This window comes from Poecilia reticulata, chromosome 4, assembly GCF_904066995.2.
Source record: "Poecilia reticulata chromosome 4, P_reticulata-male-v2, whole genome shotgun sequence".
NCBI lineage: Eukaryota > Metazoa > Chordata > Actinopteri > Cyprinodontiformes > Poeciliidae > Poecilia > Poecilia reticulata.
The window spans coordinates 8,674,420-8,692,108 of record NC_088833.1 but is presented as its reverse complement, the minus strand read 5'-3'; the positions used below and the strand labels follow the sequence as shown (position 1 = coordinate 8,692,108).

At 37.2% G+C, this 17,689-nt stretch overlaps 1 protein-coding gene across 1 annotated transcript in view; it reads left to right on the top strand.

The window, feature by feature from the left end:
- rabgap1l (RAB GTPase activating protein 1-like) overlaps positions 1–17,689 on the top strand; it is a 112,728-nt gene that overhangs the window by 52,574 nt on the left and 42,465 nt on the right. The gene's annotated exons all lie outside the window — the stretch shown is intronic.

Genomic DNA, 17,689 nt, shown 5'->3' with positions numbered 1-17,689 from the left:
ATCTACTTTTTGGGTGATTTTTCAACCCAGGTGTTTCCTCTTATAGTAATAAGTTAAACAATAAGTTGAGCTGAAAGTTGGCTCTCAGTTGGCTTTTTTCTTGATCAGACTGCATTGAAGGTTTGAGTTGTAACCAATGTAAAAATCTGAGCTTTTCAATAAGTAAAAAACAACCTGAGCTTCTGCACAAACACTGGCCATATGACTACGTATGATTATTTGGAGTATCTTGCAGAACCTGCAGAACTGTTTGGACTGAGCCAGTCATTCTCCACACCTCAGCTCCATAGGGCATGCATTTTACCTACTGAGAGGAAACTGAGGGGATTAACCCCCCAAGAAACAAGCAACAAATGCCAGAGGCCTTGGTGAAAGCCTGGAAATTATTGTGATCACAGTGGCTCGTCCAGAAAGTAAAGACATTTCAACTACATATTAATTATTGATTATTGAATTAAAGTAAATTGAGTCCGTCCATCAGTTAAAATTAACTTATTTTTTTTATTTCAAACTCATTTTCTTTGCAATCTTCAGCAAAAATAAATTTTCTTCACTGATATTTTTATAAGGAGAAATTAGCAATAAATTGAACAAAATAATTGTCAGTAGTTCTTCAAAGGAGTGAGTAGTTGTGGAGAATTGCAATCTGCATGTAGCTCTGTACTTTTGCCTCAGAAGAAGTATTAAATGTATCATATAGCATATGCATTGGATTTCTGTCCTGGAAATCCACTTCTTAGTAACATGTTGTAAGAAAATGCAACTCAAGATTTAAAATTTCAACTTATTGCCGAATGAGTGAGTTTATGTTGCAATGTAGCGTCATCTTGTACGTGTATTTCTTCTTCCAAACCATCATATCTTCTGTTGATATTTACTTTGTATGAGCGTGCTTTGTTCCTGATTGTAGATGTGCCTTTGAAATCCTTCAGATGAGCTTCTAAACCTCCAGAATGTTACTATCTTAGGATTTAGTGAAGAAAGCTTTAAGGGGAGATGGTAAATAGTTCAAAGTAAAGAACTGAAACATCTTGGAAAGGATTTCTTTGAAGTTGGAGACTAGAGCAAGAGTGGCACTGGTTGGATAGAGATTTGAGAGAGTTGTAGAAAAATCAAGAGCTTTATTGTAGAAACGGTTAAAGAAAAAGAAAGCAAGAGACCTTGGCAATAATGCTACAAAATGAAGAAATCAACTGTAAACAATATACTTTGTCATTTCCCATTCTTAGAATGTCACGGCATTTCAAGTGGATGGATTTTAACATAAAAGGACTTTTGTGTCTTTCACAGAACTTTGACCAATAAAACACCTTTGGTATAAATTAGGCTACATTCACACAGCAGATCTTGATTCTCAATTCAATTTTTTTTATTTTATTTTATTTTTTTCTGAAAGTTCTTCTTTTGTGTGGTTTTTCATTCTCCTGAATGATGTGACCGCAGTGAGACTTCTGTGTGAACGGTTTACGTCCCAAAGCGACCCGCATGCACAGAGGAAGAACGTTGATGTAACCGTTTACAGAAGTAACAATGGATGCAGTTGTCTACCGATTGTTTTTAAAGTTTATTCAGCTGTGGGAGTCAACAGTATCATCGCAAGTTCATAACATAAATGAAACGAATAAAAAGGAAGCACAACTAATGGCAATGGCCTTTTGTGGAGCATTGACTGTAGTTTCTGTAGAGAAACTTGTCTGGATATGCAGTCGGAGCCAAGAGTGGAGGGATTAGGATGTGATGCACTTCAGTGACAAATATATTTTACATGAGTTCATAATCATAATTTATAGCCATTGTTTAACCACTTCTTCCTTTTTCTGGTGCAAAATTATTATGCATGTGTCACATTGATGACATGAAAGTCAGATAAAATGTGACATGACTGTTCAGACTGCAGACATAAAGCCTTCTTGTCCAACATCAATGTCTGATCTCTGTGCTTCTTGAGAAATAGTAAAACAAAAACAAAAAAAACTCTCTTTTCCAGAAGAGTCAAAGCTCCTGTGGCAGCCATCATATCTCCACCCGGCCTAGAGTCATCTTTAACACTCTGGATTAAACATTAGGCTTAATTGTTTTCTAGCATTTTGTGTTCCTGATAGAAAGTAAAAATTGTGACAAAATGACAGGATGTGAATCATATTAAGTCCAGTGAGAAAATGGTTAAGCCCAAGATTATTCATACCCCTGGCAGAGTTAGCTTTAAAGTAATCTTTTAATTTTATCAGCATGCTTCTTCTAACTGGAAGTAATACTAATGCTTTGGAGTCCTGCCTTGATTCTGATTGAGAATCTGTTTCTCCATCCACCCACATTATTACAGATGCGACTTGACTATTGGGATTCAGCGTGGATGCTCGTTATTATTGTTAATGTTAATGTTACTATAGTCTTTTTTTTTTAAAGGAGCAATTTCATTTCCAACTCTTCATAATCTTTTCCCTTCAGACTTAAAGTGAGATATTAGGCACAAGTCAAATGTTCAGTACAACTTTAACCCACAGAGAAATTAAGACATTTTGAGAACCAGATTAAAGTTACTTTTTACCACTCTGCAAAACTATATAAAACACATTCTTACTAAAAATGCTTGAGCCATTTCTCTGTGTTCAGAGATAAATTGTTTTTGGAACAAAATATGCGTTTTTATTTTTGTTTGGGTTTTTTTTTGTTTTTTTTTCCAACAGACAGCTTTGCAGTCACAGTTACCATTCAGCCAACCCAAAATGAGCAGCTCCCAGTCCAAGCCAGCTCAGTATTCACAGCCAAGACTATATTAGGAATTCCCTTTCATTTCTACAAATGGCCTGCAATCGACTACGTTTTTCTTTCCTGTTCCATCCTGCCACTTCCCTCCTTCCGTCCCGGTTGAGAAAGGACCACCTGACCCTCTGCCGAGGTGGGGATCATAATTGGAGAGGAAGCCAGATCCTGTCTCGGAGTGCTGATGGCAGAGCCTCGCGGCAGTCACCAAAAGCCTTTGATGGTGTAACGAGGACACACTCATACACCCACTCTTCGACTTTCTCATGCATCTTACATGACTCTTTGAGTATGTGGGCTGCAGACTGTGGTTTGATAGCTGACAGGTGTGTCCTTTACAGGCTTTAATAGCTCCAAACAACTTTTATAATAGAAGCTATTAAGGCTTAGATAAGAATTTACTACTTTTTATTCTACTGGGGGCAATAATTTGTGGACTAAATGTCAAATCATCCACTGGCTTGCAGAATGTTTCCTTCAACCTAATTATTGTTCTCAATCATAGACTTGAAAAAGTAATTTATTTTAAACTATGTGTTAAAGTCTTGTGCTGGGGAGTATTCTCATACAAAAGGATTCCAACAAGGGTTTAGTAGCTTTTATATTGATAATTTTTCTGCGTTTTCCTTTTGTTTAAAGTAAATACCCCACAATCTAATGTTGTGGCAAAGGCTGCTGTCTTCAGATTTCACTTTCAAATACAAGTAGAGGAAACAAAAAGACATTCAATTATTTAACATTATGTTAAATAACATAATGTTAAAGTCTAATCATGGTGTTTTTATTTTTGGTTTTATTGCACAATTTGTGGAACATGCAGAAAATATAGTCTTTTTGGGCTTTAGACCCAGAGCATTGAGACATTATGATGTACCATAACATGAGGATGTGCTGAAATTTTTACTTCATCCTGCTGCTTAAAACTGGCATTGCTGGAAGATATTTGTCATCTATTTCATTGTTATATTTTTTGTAATTTTCCAAGTATTTGACCAGTCGTGTTTTCTGTTATTGCATCCCTTGTCGACATAGTTGTCAGCCGCATTTTGCACTTGCAAAAAGTGGGTGAGTAATTACTTATTAGTAGATATCTGAACTATGTTTTGATCACGTTTGTCAGGCTGCGTATGAATATTTGTACAAATATTCCATTCACATTTATAGCCACAACACACAGCTTGTCGCAGTAATCTTTGATTTAACCAGTAGACGTACAATATAATGATGACCAAAACCTTCGTACGAACATGTTGTAGTTGTAACATCGATCACTGTTGTATTCAGTTGCTCACTTGGTCGACCGCAGGTATTTATCCATCTTTTACATTGTTCCAGACTATTTTTGAGTTTTGGAAAAGGAATAAACTCTATTCCTCCCTCTAAATGCTTTGGGTAAAGCATATCTTAAGTACATTTTCCCCACTGACGACGTTTGGCAATTTTTTCTGATTATTTTCCACCGTATCTCTGTGACTGCAGCATATTTCTAATGATAAACCTCCAGGTAAGGGGCGTTTACAAATTTTGACCACTGATTGGTCAGTTGCTGACAAACCTGCTGGATTGATTGACAGATGGCGTCATGTCGGATGGCTTCCAGACTGAAAGCAGCACTTCCTCAGCTTTCTGCTAGAGTATGTAGCACTTTGACCTGCTCACCCACAGAGAAGTGGAGCCAAATAGAGCCGGCATTTTCAAAAATAACAAGTAGATGATGACCACATTTTATCTGCATTTTTTTCCTGCTAAAACTAACAATAGAAGCTAAGCTTGCATGGTGAGTCAGAGAGGAAGAGATTAAATAAAGGAGGGAAAATTGTGATGAGACCCTGTGATTCAGAGAGCCGTGTTTCCACATTGATCTGTTCAACTGCCTGGAGCAGTTTGATAGATATCTTGTCTCTAACGGCTGCATGGGTGCAAAGCGCTCAGTGGTCAAAGTTAAACAAGTTTCAACTTCGACCTGAGCACAGCACCAGTTCCAGCACACTGTAGGAGCTGCGCTCCACTTGCTCTTTGCTCAGCAGAGCTAAAACCATTGTTGCATGGCATACAACTGAATGGGCATTCAGCGTGGAAACTGCTTTTAAAGAGGTTAGTTGCATCTGACACCGTCTGGCGGTGTTGGTGAGTTTTGGCAGACAGAGATGCTGTTGGAGCAGAAAGTGACTCCGTCCAGCCGAGAAGGAGAGAGACGGAGGAGGTGGAATCAGCTGAGCAGAAATGGAGGCTGGTTCCATGAAAGTTAAACAGCAGAAACTTTTCTGCTGGAAGTACGGAGACTGAGAGGTGTGCAGATCATCTTTGTGAAAGATCTAGATTTCAGTGGATCTTTTTAATAGTCACCTTAATAAAATAATGGCCTAAGTCATTTTTGATCATTGTTGCCTAAATTATCTTTTGGGAATAAAAGAGAGTGTTTTTTGTTCTTTCTTTTTTGACAGGAATTACTTTTGGCAAAAAAAACAAAAAAAAACATGACTTAGGCCAATACTTACAGAACCCCTTTATGGGACATGGGGGATTTTTTTTTTTTTTTCTTTTGCGTTCCCTCACAATAATTTACTAATCAGTTCATACGGCATAATTGAATACTGTTGGCCTTTCTTACGTTGGCCATCACATTTTCTCCTATAATAGGAAGTTTTCGTAAGGTTTTTCCATGTATGTTAATATCTCGTAGGGCTGCACAGTGGCGCAGTTGGTAGAGCTGTTGCCTTGCAGTAAGAAGGCTGTGGGTTCGATTCCCTGCCCCAGTCTTTCTGCATGGAGTTTGCATGTTCTCCCTGTGCATTGGTTTTCTCCGGGTACTCCAGCTTCCTCCCACAGTCCAAAAACATGACTCTTAGGTTAATTGGTCTGTCTAAATTGTCCCTAGGTGTGTGCATGGTTGTTTGTCCTGTGTTGCCCTGCGACAGACTGGCGACCTGTCCAGGGTGACCCCCGCCTCTCGCCCGGAACGTCAGCTGGAGATAGGCACTAGCAACCCTCCCGACCTCACTGAGGGACAAGGGTGTAAAGAAAATGGATGGATGGTTAATATCTCGTTATAAAATATCCAAAGTTTTATATCTTTTTCTTTAGGATAGAAATGCACCACAAACCTGAGATATAATGAGATACGGCTAGTTCACCACAACGAAGCGTGCCATGAATCCTAAAGCTGGCAAGCAAGGCCACAGATGACTGTGGATAACAGTAACTTTAACAATAAGTTGCTTCTCCACCATTGGAACAATTAGCAGAGTGTTCACGAGGGTGATTGACAGCGCTGAAACACTCCTCCTGGCTCTGATTGGTTATTTTTGTTATTTCAGGCTGAAAATTAGTCAAACACGTAAAAACCATATTTTTGTAAAAGTTTCAAAAATATACTGCAGCTTTATTTAGTGACTTCATATCAATTTGATTATTAATGAAACAAATTTTTTTACATTGGTTGTTTTCTCAATGGAAAGTATCAGGACTCATCCTTCAGACTGGGTTTTAATAACTCTTATGAGAAAAATTGATTTACTGTCTTTATTATCTTTTAAGCGTAACTTACTGCTTCTCCACCATTAAGAATGAAATGACAAACTGAACGCTACTCATTCACAGCTGATTGATTTGTTTAAGTGAAACAAAGTAACACCAAATGACAAATTAAGTCTCATTGTTAATATGGCTTTAAATTCTTTATGCAAATTTATAAATCTGTGTTTATCCCCACTTGATCATGAAAGCAGAATTTGATGCTTGACAGACAGCCTGCAGTGTAGTTAGGAGTCTCAGTAGAGCGCAACGGGGGACTTGACATTATCTTAACAGGAGTCTCTTTTATTTTGTAAATGCCACTTTGTCCCTAATTGCCCTGGTAATTGAACAGATATTGGCTCATTCTCCATTTTTAAACAGAAGCTCATCAAGGAGCAACAAGAACATTTACCTGCTCAAATATTGTATTTTGAAAAAATATCAGAAATGTGTGATTATTCAGACGGTACTTTTATTTCACCTTTTGGATCAACTATTGCCTTCGGTGGACTGATGTTCCATCAGAGGCCACTTATCGAAAGTAAGAACTTTCTCTTCCATCTCTCCTAAGTGCTTGACTCGCTCAAATTCACATCGAGTTCCTATTGAGTCAACAGTACTTTACTGTTTTCATCTCAGCCTCTGGAACAACCTTGCCTCTTTTTTGGGGGGTGACATTAACCTTGTGTTCAACAATTCACTGTATGAAATTTCACCTGGTTAATCACATAACACCCCTTTGCTGAGCTTTTACTTTGAAATGGTCCTTATTAGTCATAATTAACCTTTTAGATTGTTTCCTAACCTAAAACCTACAAATAAAGGAAATATTTGGTTAAGAGCACCAACAATTAAATAAATTGGTGTTTTGGTTATTTTTTTCTTGGTCATAACAATGCTTCTTGGAAATAAAGCATATGCTGTTGGAAAGTCTGATTCTTTCCATTTTTATTGTGCATTGTAAGTAAAATGCAATGGTGTAATAAATAAAAAGCAGTTTACCTATCACAGTTAATTAAAGTTAATTAAAGAAGTCAATCAGATTCAACTCTCTAAATTTCTATAATTGGCTGCTAAAAAATATTTGCCGTACTTTGATATTTTTTCAAAATTTTTAGTATGAAAATATAAAAAACATTTTATTTCAACTCCCATTTAGTTTTCAGTTCTAACATTTCTAGAGGAAACCCCTTAAATCATTTTGTCCAATTTTAAAATCCCCCATCTGTCGATTCATTTTAGTTCCTTCTCGAACCAGAAACACATTCGAGGGTTTTCCATCCCTCCGGGTGAAACTACCTGGAAGTGCATGCTAATATCACAATGATTAAATGGTGTCAGACTCGGAACACTAAGATGCACTTTGCACAAGTGAAACTGAACCAGAGAGCTAATGTCTTCTTGCAAAGTAGATCTTTATTGCAGAGTGAGCACTCTTTGAATAGCTGATGCTTGGTTTCACATTTATTGTCAGATTTTTAATCTGGTTTAAGTAAGGGAAAGGTTAATGCCACCATGTTAATTTTCTGCTTAAGGGTGTTGGCTGGGAATCCCGTACACCATAAATATTACAAACCCTCATAAATATAGTTATACAACAGGAAGCAGCTTTCGTCCTCCTGGATTACAGGTTACATGACCACAATGCTAACGTTAAGGAAATTATGTTTTTAGGTGGATAAAATACATAAAAACTATATTCTAACATAATCTCCAACTCATATGTTACCTTAATACATTGCATCATTATTTTTTTGTTTATTTTATTATGATTATTTGCTTCATTATTATAACTATTGCAGTTAGTGTTTTTGCTTTAAGATTTTACTCCAAACAATAAAATTTTTTGGATACAATAAAATCTATTCAAAAAATCTCTCAAAAATGTTTTAATCAATCTCCAACCACATCATAGTGAAAATTAAACCACAATAAAAAGAATAATGTGCTTAAAAAGAAAACTATTCCCACATTATGAGCAAATTATTAATTTCTAATGCATAAACCTTTTACATTTTGTGAGACATTATTTCAAAAATACTCCAAATCCACTAGTTTATACTCTAACTAAGCAACTGCACATCCTTATCTAAAATACTGAAATAATTCCTGTCGGATCATAATTTTATATGAATATATTCCAGTAAAAACCATGTATTTAAGACAGTATTGTCAAACAATTTTTTTTATTAGTTGGGATGATAACAATATAAATTGAAGTGTTGCAATTCTAAGGAAATTAAGTAAGACATATTTTAAGGACTTGTTTGTTCAGGTTAAACCCTGTCAGATATGTTCTTATAACCATTGTCCTCTGTTACCACCAACAGAGGACAGGATACATTTGAACCCCCACTCAGGAGAAAAAAGTAATTGTTTATTTTATTAGGCTTAATTTGTAGCAATGTTTTTCCTGCAGAGGCAAAGATTGGATAATAGACAGTCAAGGACAAATTAGTTTTTTATTGTTTGCTTCACTGCAGACCCTGGGAAGTGAAGCTTTGCCAGCAGATGCAGAAGCACCTTATCTAATTCCCTCTCAGGGCTTTTTGGATGAATTAAATACCAGAAGACAGTCAAATTACCCCCTTGGCTCCTCAGCATTTCTCGTTCCTCCTCTCACCTGCCCTCTCTCTGTCCTCCTATCCTGGAGCACACATGCACTCTGAGCCCGTCTCTGCGAGACACAAATCCAGCATAGATACTACAGTAACTTACTTTGAGCTGCTGTGATGTAACTTGTTCTTCCTCTGCAGTGTTTTACTCTCTTTGCCATCAGAAGTGAGAAGAAAGTGACAGGAGATTAAAAAGCAAAAGTGAAACGGTGGTTTGGTATATAAGGAGCGGTGTGACTTTCTGCTTCCTGAGGAGCAGTTGGAACCAGAAGTTTACATACACTGGATAAAGAGAGACATCAAGTCAAGCGGAGGCAGCAGTGCAGTTGAAGTAAGAAATACTTCCCATCAGGTGGGACTTAGCAGTCGCTTAAACCCCACATTTGACTATTTTTGCAGAAAATCTGAAAATAAATTTCAGTTATGCATTAGTGCAAAAAAAAAAAAAAAGAAAAAAAAAGGCAATGATCTGTTTATTTTGCATGATTTCTGAAATAAAACACCTGAAGGAGCTGAGTGAAGTAGTTTGGCATCTGGAGTCTAGAGGGCCACATAAAAAGCTATACCGGGCCAGATTTGACCCCCTGACCTTCAGTTTCACACATGGTCACCAGGATTTTATGGTGACCATGGCAAAACATTGACGTTATTGTCTTTAAGCCACTTTGAAACCACTTTGGCTGTATGCTGAGCGTTATTTTAAATTTAGAAGACAAATCTGCTCCTAAGTTTTTACTTCCTGCCTGATATGTCTTTAGATGTTGCTTCAGTATTTCTGTGTAATGGTCCTTCCTCATGATGGCATCTATTTTATGAAGTGTACAAATTCCTTCTGGAGCATAGCAGCTCCACACCATGACACTGCCATCCCCGTACTTCATAGTCAGGATGATACAAGCATTTCCATTTTTCCTCCAAATGAAACGATGATCATTATGGCCTTAAAATAACACATTTGAGTTAATTGTGCCTTCAATTAACTCAAATGTATCAGTTAACTTATCAGACGTCTCCAAAACTATGACATCATCATCTAGGGTTTCCCTCAGTGTTTAAAGAGATAATAACTCTTTATGTAAACTTCTGATCTTGAAGACATTAATAAATGAATCTCTTATGCTGATATTCTTTCTCTCGTTATTGTGGCATTTAGCAAATAGAAATAATTTTGGAAGAGAAGTTTGGTTTGATTTTTATTCAGACAAATTAAAAAAAAAACTTAATGTCTTTTCATTTGGTTTATGTAAACTTCTGCTATCAGCTATATATAAAGTCTGCAGCCATGAGCTAGTGTGTGCTATCTGCATGTTGGCTCAGGAAAAGTTTTGTATTTCAAGCAAACAATAAAAAGATTAAAACACTTGCAGGCACAATAATTCCCACAGTTGAAAAAAACAACTGGATTTTGTTGTGTTCTCTGCAGGACGACGTTTCTGACCCGCCACTTCACTTTTCTCATGCCCTGAGCCCCTCCGCCCTCACATAACAGAGATGCAACTCTTATCCTCCAGTAAAAAGCACAACACAGAGAATATGTCAGCTACCTGCAGGGCGGCTGCACTTTATCCACTGACCTCTCTTTGTGCATGAGTCTCTGTTTGTGTGAGAGGAGGCCATCTCTTCTATTTTTTCCACTAGATTTTGTCTCACTAAAAGCAGAGGAAAGGGACAGAATGTTCTAAAATGTCTAAAACCCCACTCTTTGCATTATGGGTATTGCTTTTAATTTTAGCATCCCGCTGAGTCACATCCCTCTGATCTGCTCAAATAATTGTACCACTTAAAACTGATCACACTTTGTTTTAATCACAAACTTTGGTGGGATCTTATATAACAGAAAACACAAAATAGGGCATACTTATTAGGTGAAAAGATTTAAATTTTCAATAATTTCACTTGAAGTAAAAATCTGAAAAGCATGACCTCATCTGTGTTTAACCTCCTGGAATCAGTACCTTATAGAACGACGTCTCACTATAAATACACCCTGAAGAGTTTGGTAAATAATTATAAATAAAAATATAAATAACACAGATTAGTGGCCAACTGAACAATAACTGAACTCAAACAAACTGACCTGAATACGAAGAACAAAAGCTGCTTCAATATGGTGGAGTAACCTAAGTACAACTTACAAGTACAAGTACAACGTAATTGGAGGTACAACATAACAATGGAATAAAGAATATATTAAAAAAACATGGAAAATAAAGCAATAATAAAGCAAATAAACATTTTAAGTGTCCCAGTAATTATTGCGATTAACAGTAAGACTGTTATTTCAGACCATTTTCAAAGAATCAATGAATAATGGCATAGTAGTTAGTTTGTGGTTGTAACATTTCAAAAAGGGGACATCAAAATGTGTGTGTGTCATATTTCATTTTTCTTCCATATTTTAATGGAAATGTGAATCACTAATAATTTAGCTCTTAGTGTTGATGTTGACTAATTCTTCAACACTGCTTATCTAATCTTGGGAAAGTTTAGCAAAAATACTTGGATCATAACTGCATAAGCATCATATCAAAGTCCTTTAATTCACTGTTGCGTCATGTCTTCTCTTGCTTGCTCGTCGCTGATTTCACTGCAAGCAAAATGAGAAATTTGCCCTTTAAGCTTCCATCTGAGTATTGTGTCTGCAATCCCAACCTGCCTTTTTTGAAATGCAAAAGCAACAAGACAATTAAAATGCCACTGCAGCGATACCAAGACAGACGAATGTGCAATCTGCCAGCTGTTCCCACACCAGCACCACCCACTGCTAACCCTCCAGGGAAGCCTGCAGAAACTTCCTCGCCTGTGACCAAGGACAGAGGTCTCTGGGGGAGCCAGTTTTTAATTATCATGCTGTGTCCTCTGAATATCACACCAATACATTATCTCACTGCAACCCAGCGAGGAGGTTTTATTGGAGCCAGGTGTGTCTGCAAAGAGATGGTGTCATTATAGCATCCATGTCCTTTAGTGCGTCAACGTTGTATCATTTTTATTTCACATGCTTTCAGCGTGCCTTCCTAAAGGTTTTAAAGCCAGATTTCTTTAGACACTTTGTATGTCTCTTCTTTCTCATTTCTGATATTAGCAGGTAAAATACTCAGATTTTTTTAGATTTTTTTTTTCTCTTAAAATGGTTTATTAATTTTATTTAGTTTTGATCATACCAGAATGTATGTATGATGTGATTGCAGTCAGACTTCTGTATGTCTGGTTTACGGCACAAAATGATGCGCAGAAAAAGAATGTAGATGTAACACAGCAGCAGAATATGTACAGAAGTAATAATGGATCCTATGAATGGATTTTAAATTTATTCAGCAGTGTTATCACAAGATCATGAGACAAAAGAAGCTAATAAAAAGAAGCACTATTAATAACAATGGCATTTTATGCTGAGGAGAAGACTGTTTGGAAGCGTAAACAGATTTGATGTGATCCACTTCACTGACACAGACTTCGTTTTATAATTTCATAATTTTCAGAATTATAATTTTCACCCATTGTTTCTGTCCGTATTTACCGCGTCTGGGTTCTTCTGGTGCAGAATTATGATGCTACTTTGAAAACTATTGGAGACGAGTCCAATTTAGCACCACATGTGGATGAAATCAGATATTTGGGGGTAAAGAAAATATCGGAGTCAGGTCGTTCAAACTGCTATGAATAAATCAGATTTGCTTTGTGAACATAACAGATTTGTCGCCATCTCCACTCCCTACTTAATGTTTATGGGACTCGTTGCTACATGAGGGCCTGATTATCGTTGGCGACACTTTCCCTGTTCAACAAGTCTTTGCTTTGCTGTATACAGCAAAAGCAAAGCAAAGCAAAGACAATAATAATATAATAATTTTTATTCGTGTGTGTTTGAGGAAATGTTTCTGTAAGTCTGATGAAAGCATTCTTAGGACAGATATTTCAAGTTTTGTTGTGATGTTTCCATTACAGTAAAAATAAGAACATTCATTAATTTAATTAAACACAGAAAATTTGTATAAATTAATATCTAACAGGGCATTAAAGAGGAAACAACACTTTGTTGTTCGGTCTTTTAAAAAAGCACTAAAGTTCTTCTGCATGAAAAGCATCTGTTTGTAGTCCCCAGTGTTTCCTCTGCTTGATAAAACTTTATCTCTGTAGATCCTAAACTTGCTCTTAAATGAAATGCTGTCAGAGGTGCAGTTGCAGCTTAGGACACATCAGCAGTTTTTATTTTTAAACCCATGTGCTAAGTAGGTAACCTGTTGGCAAGATCTGAGTAATGGACTGTCTGCCCAACAAGCCCCCAGGCTACAATTAGAGGAAACCTCTTGTTCCACTCTGTGTACATAACTCACTGCCCTCTTTTATCTTTCTTTCTCAGCTTCTCTTTCACTGTCTCTCTTCCTCTGTTTATCTGCCTTCATTTGCCTCTCTTCATTCATGGCTTTTACCTTCAATCAGTCACTTTAAAAGCCATCAAGGGATACATTTGGCAGGTACACACAATATTTTAAAATACAGACTCACAAATTGACTGTGTGATTAATTCAGGCTGATGGTTGAAAATGCTGATGTGAACACCCTGCCTTTCCTTTTCTCATTCCTTTATATTAGAAATATCATCCTTGAGTATTTGCTCATTTTTGTGAGGTTGAAAAGGTAATTTTTATGTGCATGTCAGTCTGGTGTAAGGGATTATTGTTTTTTGTTTTTGCATTCAGGTGTGAGCAATAGTTAAGTTGATGCTTGTTTTGTTGCTGCTTCACATAAAGAGTGGCTGTGATGTATGTTTTTGTGCCTGACTATGCTGGACATCCTCATACATGTGTGCAAACATTGATGAGGTAAAATGCTCTAACTGTTTTTAAAGTTAAAATGAGTTACTTGAGTAATATTTGCCAATACCCTGAGGAGTTTGGCAGACCGGTACTATAATAACGGCACCTTCTACTTTACAAGCTTAATAAATTATCATTCCTGTTCCAGAAAACAGATCTTTAATGTATTTTAGTGATTTTAAAGTCTATTCTTTTTAAAATTGGGACGACGTGCTCTCTCTTCCTGGTTTTAATCAGAACGCCAGCAGCAGCGTTCTGGATCAGCTGCAGCTGTCTGATCGATTTTTTTAGACAGACCTGTGAAGACGCTGTTGCAGTGATCAATTTGACTAAGGATAAACGGATGAGTCCGTTAGTCCTGTACTCGGAGGATAGAAGACTGTCTTTGTTATTGTCTTTATGCATTTCTGAATGGTTAGGTCCATCATCACACCCAGATTTTAAACCATGATCAATTTTGACAAACTGATCGTTCCTCTTTTGTCAGGAAAACACATATTTAAATCACTGGAAATGAAAAGTTCAATCATAAAATGAACTATTTAACAAATGTTCTTCTTTGCTGACCAACAGTGATCCAGCTGTGTATTTAAGGTAATTACAGTGTAAATTTCAGTAGCTGCTCACACTGTTGTCCACACTTGGAGGCTTTTGGAGAATCACTTACAGTTAAGAATAGCCTCGTCTTTTATTCCAGCGTGGCGCTTCCTCTCCTCTCTAATCAGATCTACAGATCGGCTGCCCTGCTGTTACTCCTGTCTGGAAGCAAACAATTGTTAACAGCCTCCCGAATCACTCTGTCAGCCTTTGGTTTATTTTATTTCTGTCAGATCAGGTTAGACATTTCAGTGAAAGAGCCTCTGGTTGATGGTGACACTGATGGTGTTGATGCTCAGTAACACAGCTATCAGTTTGCTTTTTATAAAAGATGGCCTGAAAATATCATACTCTGTACCTTCTGTGATTACTCCAAGGCCTTCACGACTCCGAAAATTACTTTAAGTAAATATTCTTCCTTGTTTGAAAGTAGTTCCTGTTTTATATTTTGTCATTAATTTCTCCAGTTTCTGTTTAAAACTTAACAAAAACAGAGTGTAGGGCATAATGTGGAAATACCAAAACAAACTGCTTCACTATTCCAGCTCCCAGTTTGTTAAAAATTCTGCTTAAAGGAGACTTGTTTTGCAAAATTCACATTTTACAAGTTTTTGTACTTCTTTGCAGCTTCTTAAAAAGAAAAGTAAAGGCATCTGGTTTTTGGCTTCTGGAAAATGAGCCGTTTCAAAAACCTCTGGAATGTAAGACCACAAATCAGCAGGCACTGCCACGTTGCCTAGCAACACAAGCTGAGCTTCAGCACGTTTGGTCGGCTGGTTTTACCACTGTACGCGTTGTACAGTGGCTGCTGGAAAAGACGAGTGTTTGGTTGTTGACTTACCATCCATAAACCACTTGCTGCATTCTTGTTGGTTGTGCAGGAGGCTCTACTTCTGCTTTTCAAAGTTGCACAATTGTATAATTGCGCACTTGTTTGCAGCAGTTTTCACGTGCAAGTGAACATGTTGAGTTGGGGGCGTGGCCAGCAACAGATGAATTGAATTTAAAGTGGCAGGAAGCCTTGAAGCCTTCTTTCACTCAAAGCAGGCAGAACTGAGCAGACTGAAATCTCATAATCTAAAAAGGATTTTGTGCAAAAAATGTGTGTTTTGTATAGACCATAGACCTATGGTAACCTGTTCAAGAAAGCATGGTAAGTAGGTGACCTCTGAAATAGAACTGTAGATTTTTTAATCAAATTAATCCTGTTCATTTTGATTCCCTGAGGCGCACCTGTGCATTTGCAATATTACTTATGATCTTTTAATAATATATTTTTAGTGACCCATTTAAACTTATTGGCATATTATTAAATTATAGTGAATAATGTGACCTTAGCATTTCCCAGACTGGTCTCTCAGCTGCTTGTTAAGTTTATTGGTCTGGATGGACGGTAGGGGTCTGATGGCCGTTAATGTAGCACTGGGAGGAACAAGTAGCTCTGTCCTCATTAACTCAACTAATATATTCTACTTTTCAGTGCCGGGAAAAGTGGCCCAAAACCATGGAGCCTATTTTGGGATGTGCTAATGCTGTTAGGTTATATGACGCAAAAACTAGAATTGATTAATTCTCTTTTGTTATTTACCGTGGTGGAGCTAAGCTGTGGCAGTGTAATGCAGTGATGCAACTAATGAGGCAGCGGTTTCCTTAGGACACCTTGGGGCTGAAGCACAGCAGCACCTCAGACGGCGCGCGCCTAAAGCAGACGCCTCACACCCGCGGTCGCTCGCTTGTTCCTGGTGTACTGCAGCAGGGCAATTAGTGACTCTTCTCTTTTCTGTCATCAGATCCCACTGACTGAACATTACAACTGTTTTTGTTTTACAATGAATGACAAAAAGAACAAAGCATAAAAAAAGAAAAAAGACCTGAATGTTAAGACAGAAATATATCGTCGTGTGGTGTTTATTCCATGAATAAGTCATGGGTATCGACACAGTGTGGTCAACTGGTCTATTGTCTCTGGAAAGATCTGTCTTTCACCTCAGGGGTGTCCAAACTTTTTGTCACTTGGGCCAAAATCATCAAGTCACAAGTTAGTCGTGGACCAAAAAAAAACCATATATAAAACAAAAATCATGGAAAATGATGTTGAGTTTTATTTTTTCAAAACTAAACTAACCATGAAATATATACAGAGTTTCTATGAAAGGATGTGTAGATCATTGGAGATCCAAAGTGTAAAAAGAGTTTTGTGCTTCTTCTTACCTAAAAGAAAGTCATGAAGTTTGCAAATTATTTTTGGCTTGATCGAGAAAAAAAATATTTTAAAAAACTTATGACACTTTCAGCAATAAAAGCAGGATTTAGGTCACTCTTTCCTTGAAACTGCATTCTGTATTCAGCCAAGTTTAATAAATTATTTAAATTAGTTAGATATGGAATTCACCAAAGTCTGCATTTAACTAAAAAGGGTAGATATGTTCCTATTTACTAAGAAGTTAAACAGAAACGAAATGTTTATGAAAACGTTGCTGTGTTTTGTCAGTAATAACACCTGTACAAACCATCTGTCTCTTAATGTGTGTAGCTGTTTGAGGCAAACCACCAAAAGGTTTGCAGCTGTAATTGCAGCAAAATGCGGTTCTTCATAACTATAACTTATGGAGAAGATTGTGAGTGCCACACAGATTTGTATCTGTGGAATATATTAATAACTTATCACATCAAACAATGTTTAAATACTTGGAGGTTTGTGCCGACAAAATGTGAAAAAGTTATAGAAATGGCCATATTTTTGCAGGCACCTTGACTGAGTTACAATACAATAAATATTCATATAGAGCACAATGAAAGAGGAAAGGTGCATTTTCTTTTGATATTCTGCAAAAAATAACTTTGAAGGTTGGGAGAGTAACAGCTATAGTTTTCCCCAAGTTAATTCTGTATCTTATATTTGCTCTTCCTTCATAACCAGTCCTCAGTTTTCACCTAATCAAAGTTTCATGTAGTGCATAGCATATGTGGGACATCTCTCTGAAAGAAGAACCTTGTTAGTTTGTAATAAAAGGGAACTTGGAAAGCATCGTCTACTTGCTGTCTGCCTGGGAAATAAGAGGCGATGCTGCAAACGTTTAGGACACATGGATGCTGAAAGAGGACAGATATGAGCTGAAAGGGAAAAAAAATACATGAAGCAGCTGAAGCAAAGGCACTGAGGGACATGAAGTAGAAAATAGGGGAGAGTGGAAGTGGAAAAAGCAGCCGATAAGCAAGAAAAAGAAACAAAAGGCCGGGGACTCAACAGTACAAAAGACCGTGCTGACAGAAACTGCAGGGAGGAGGAGGAAGGGATGAAAGAGGAAAAGGAAAGGGATTAGGGAGCGTAGAGGACGTCCTCTCCTAATTTTTATTTATTTTTTGGTATTTTTTGAG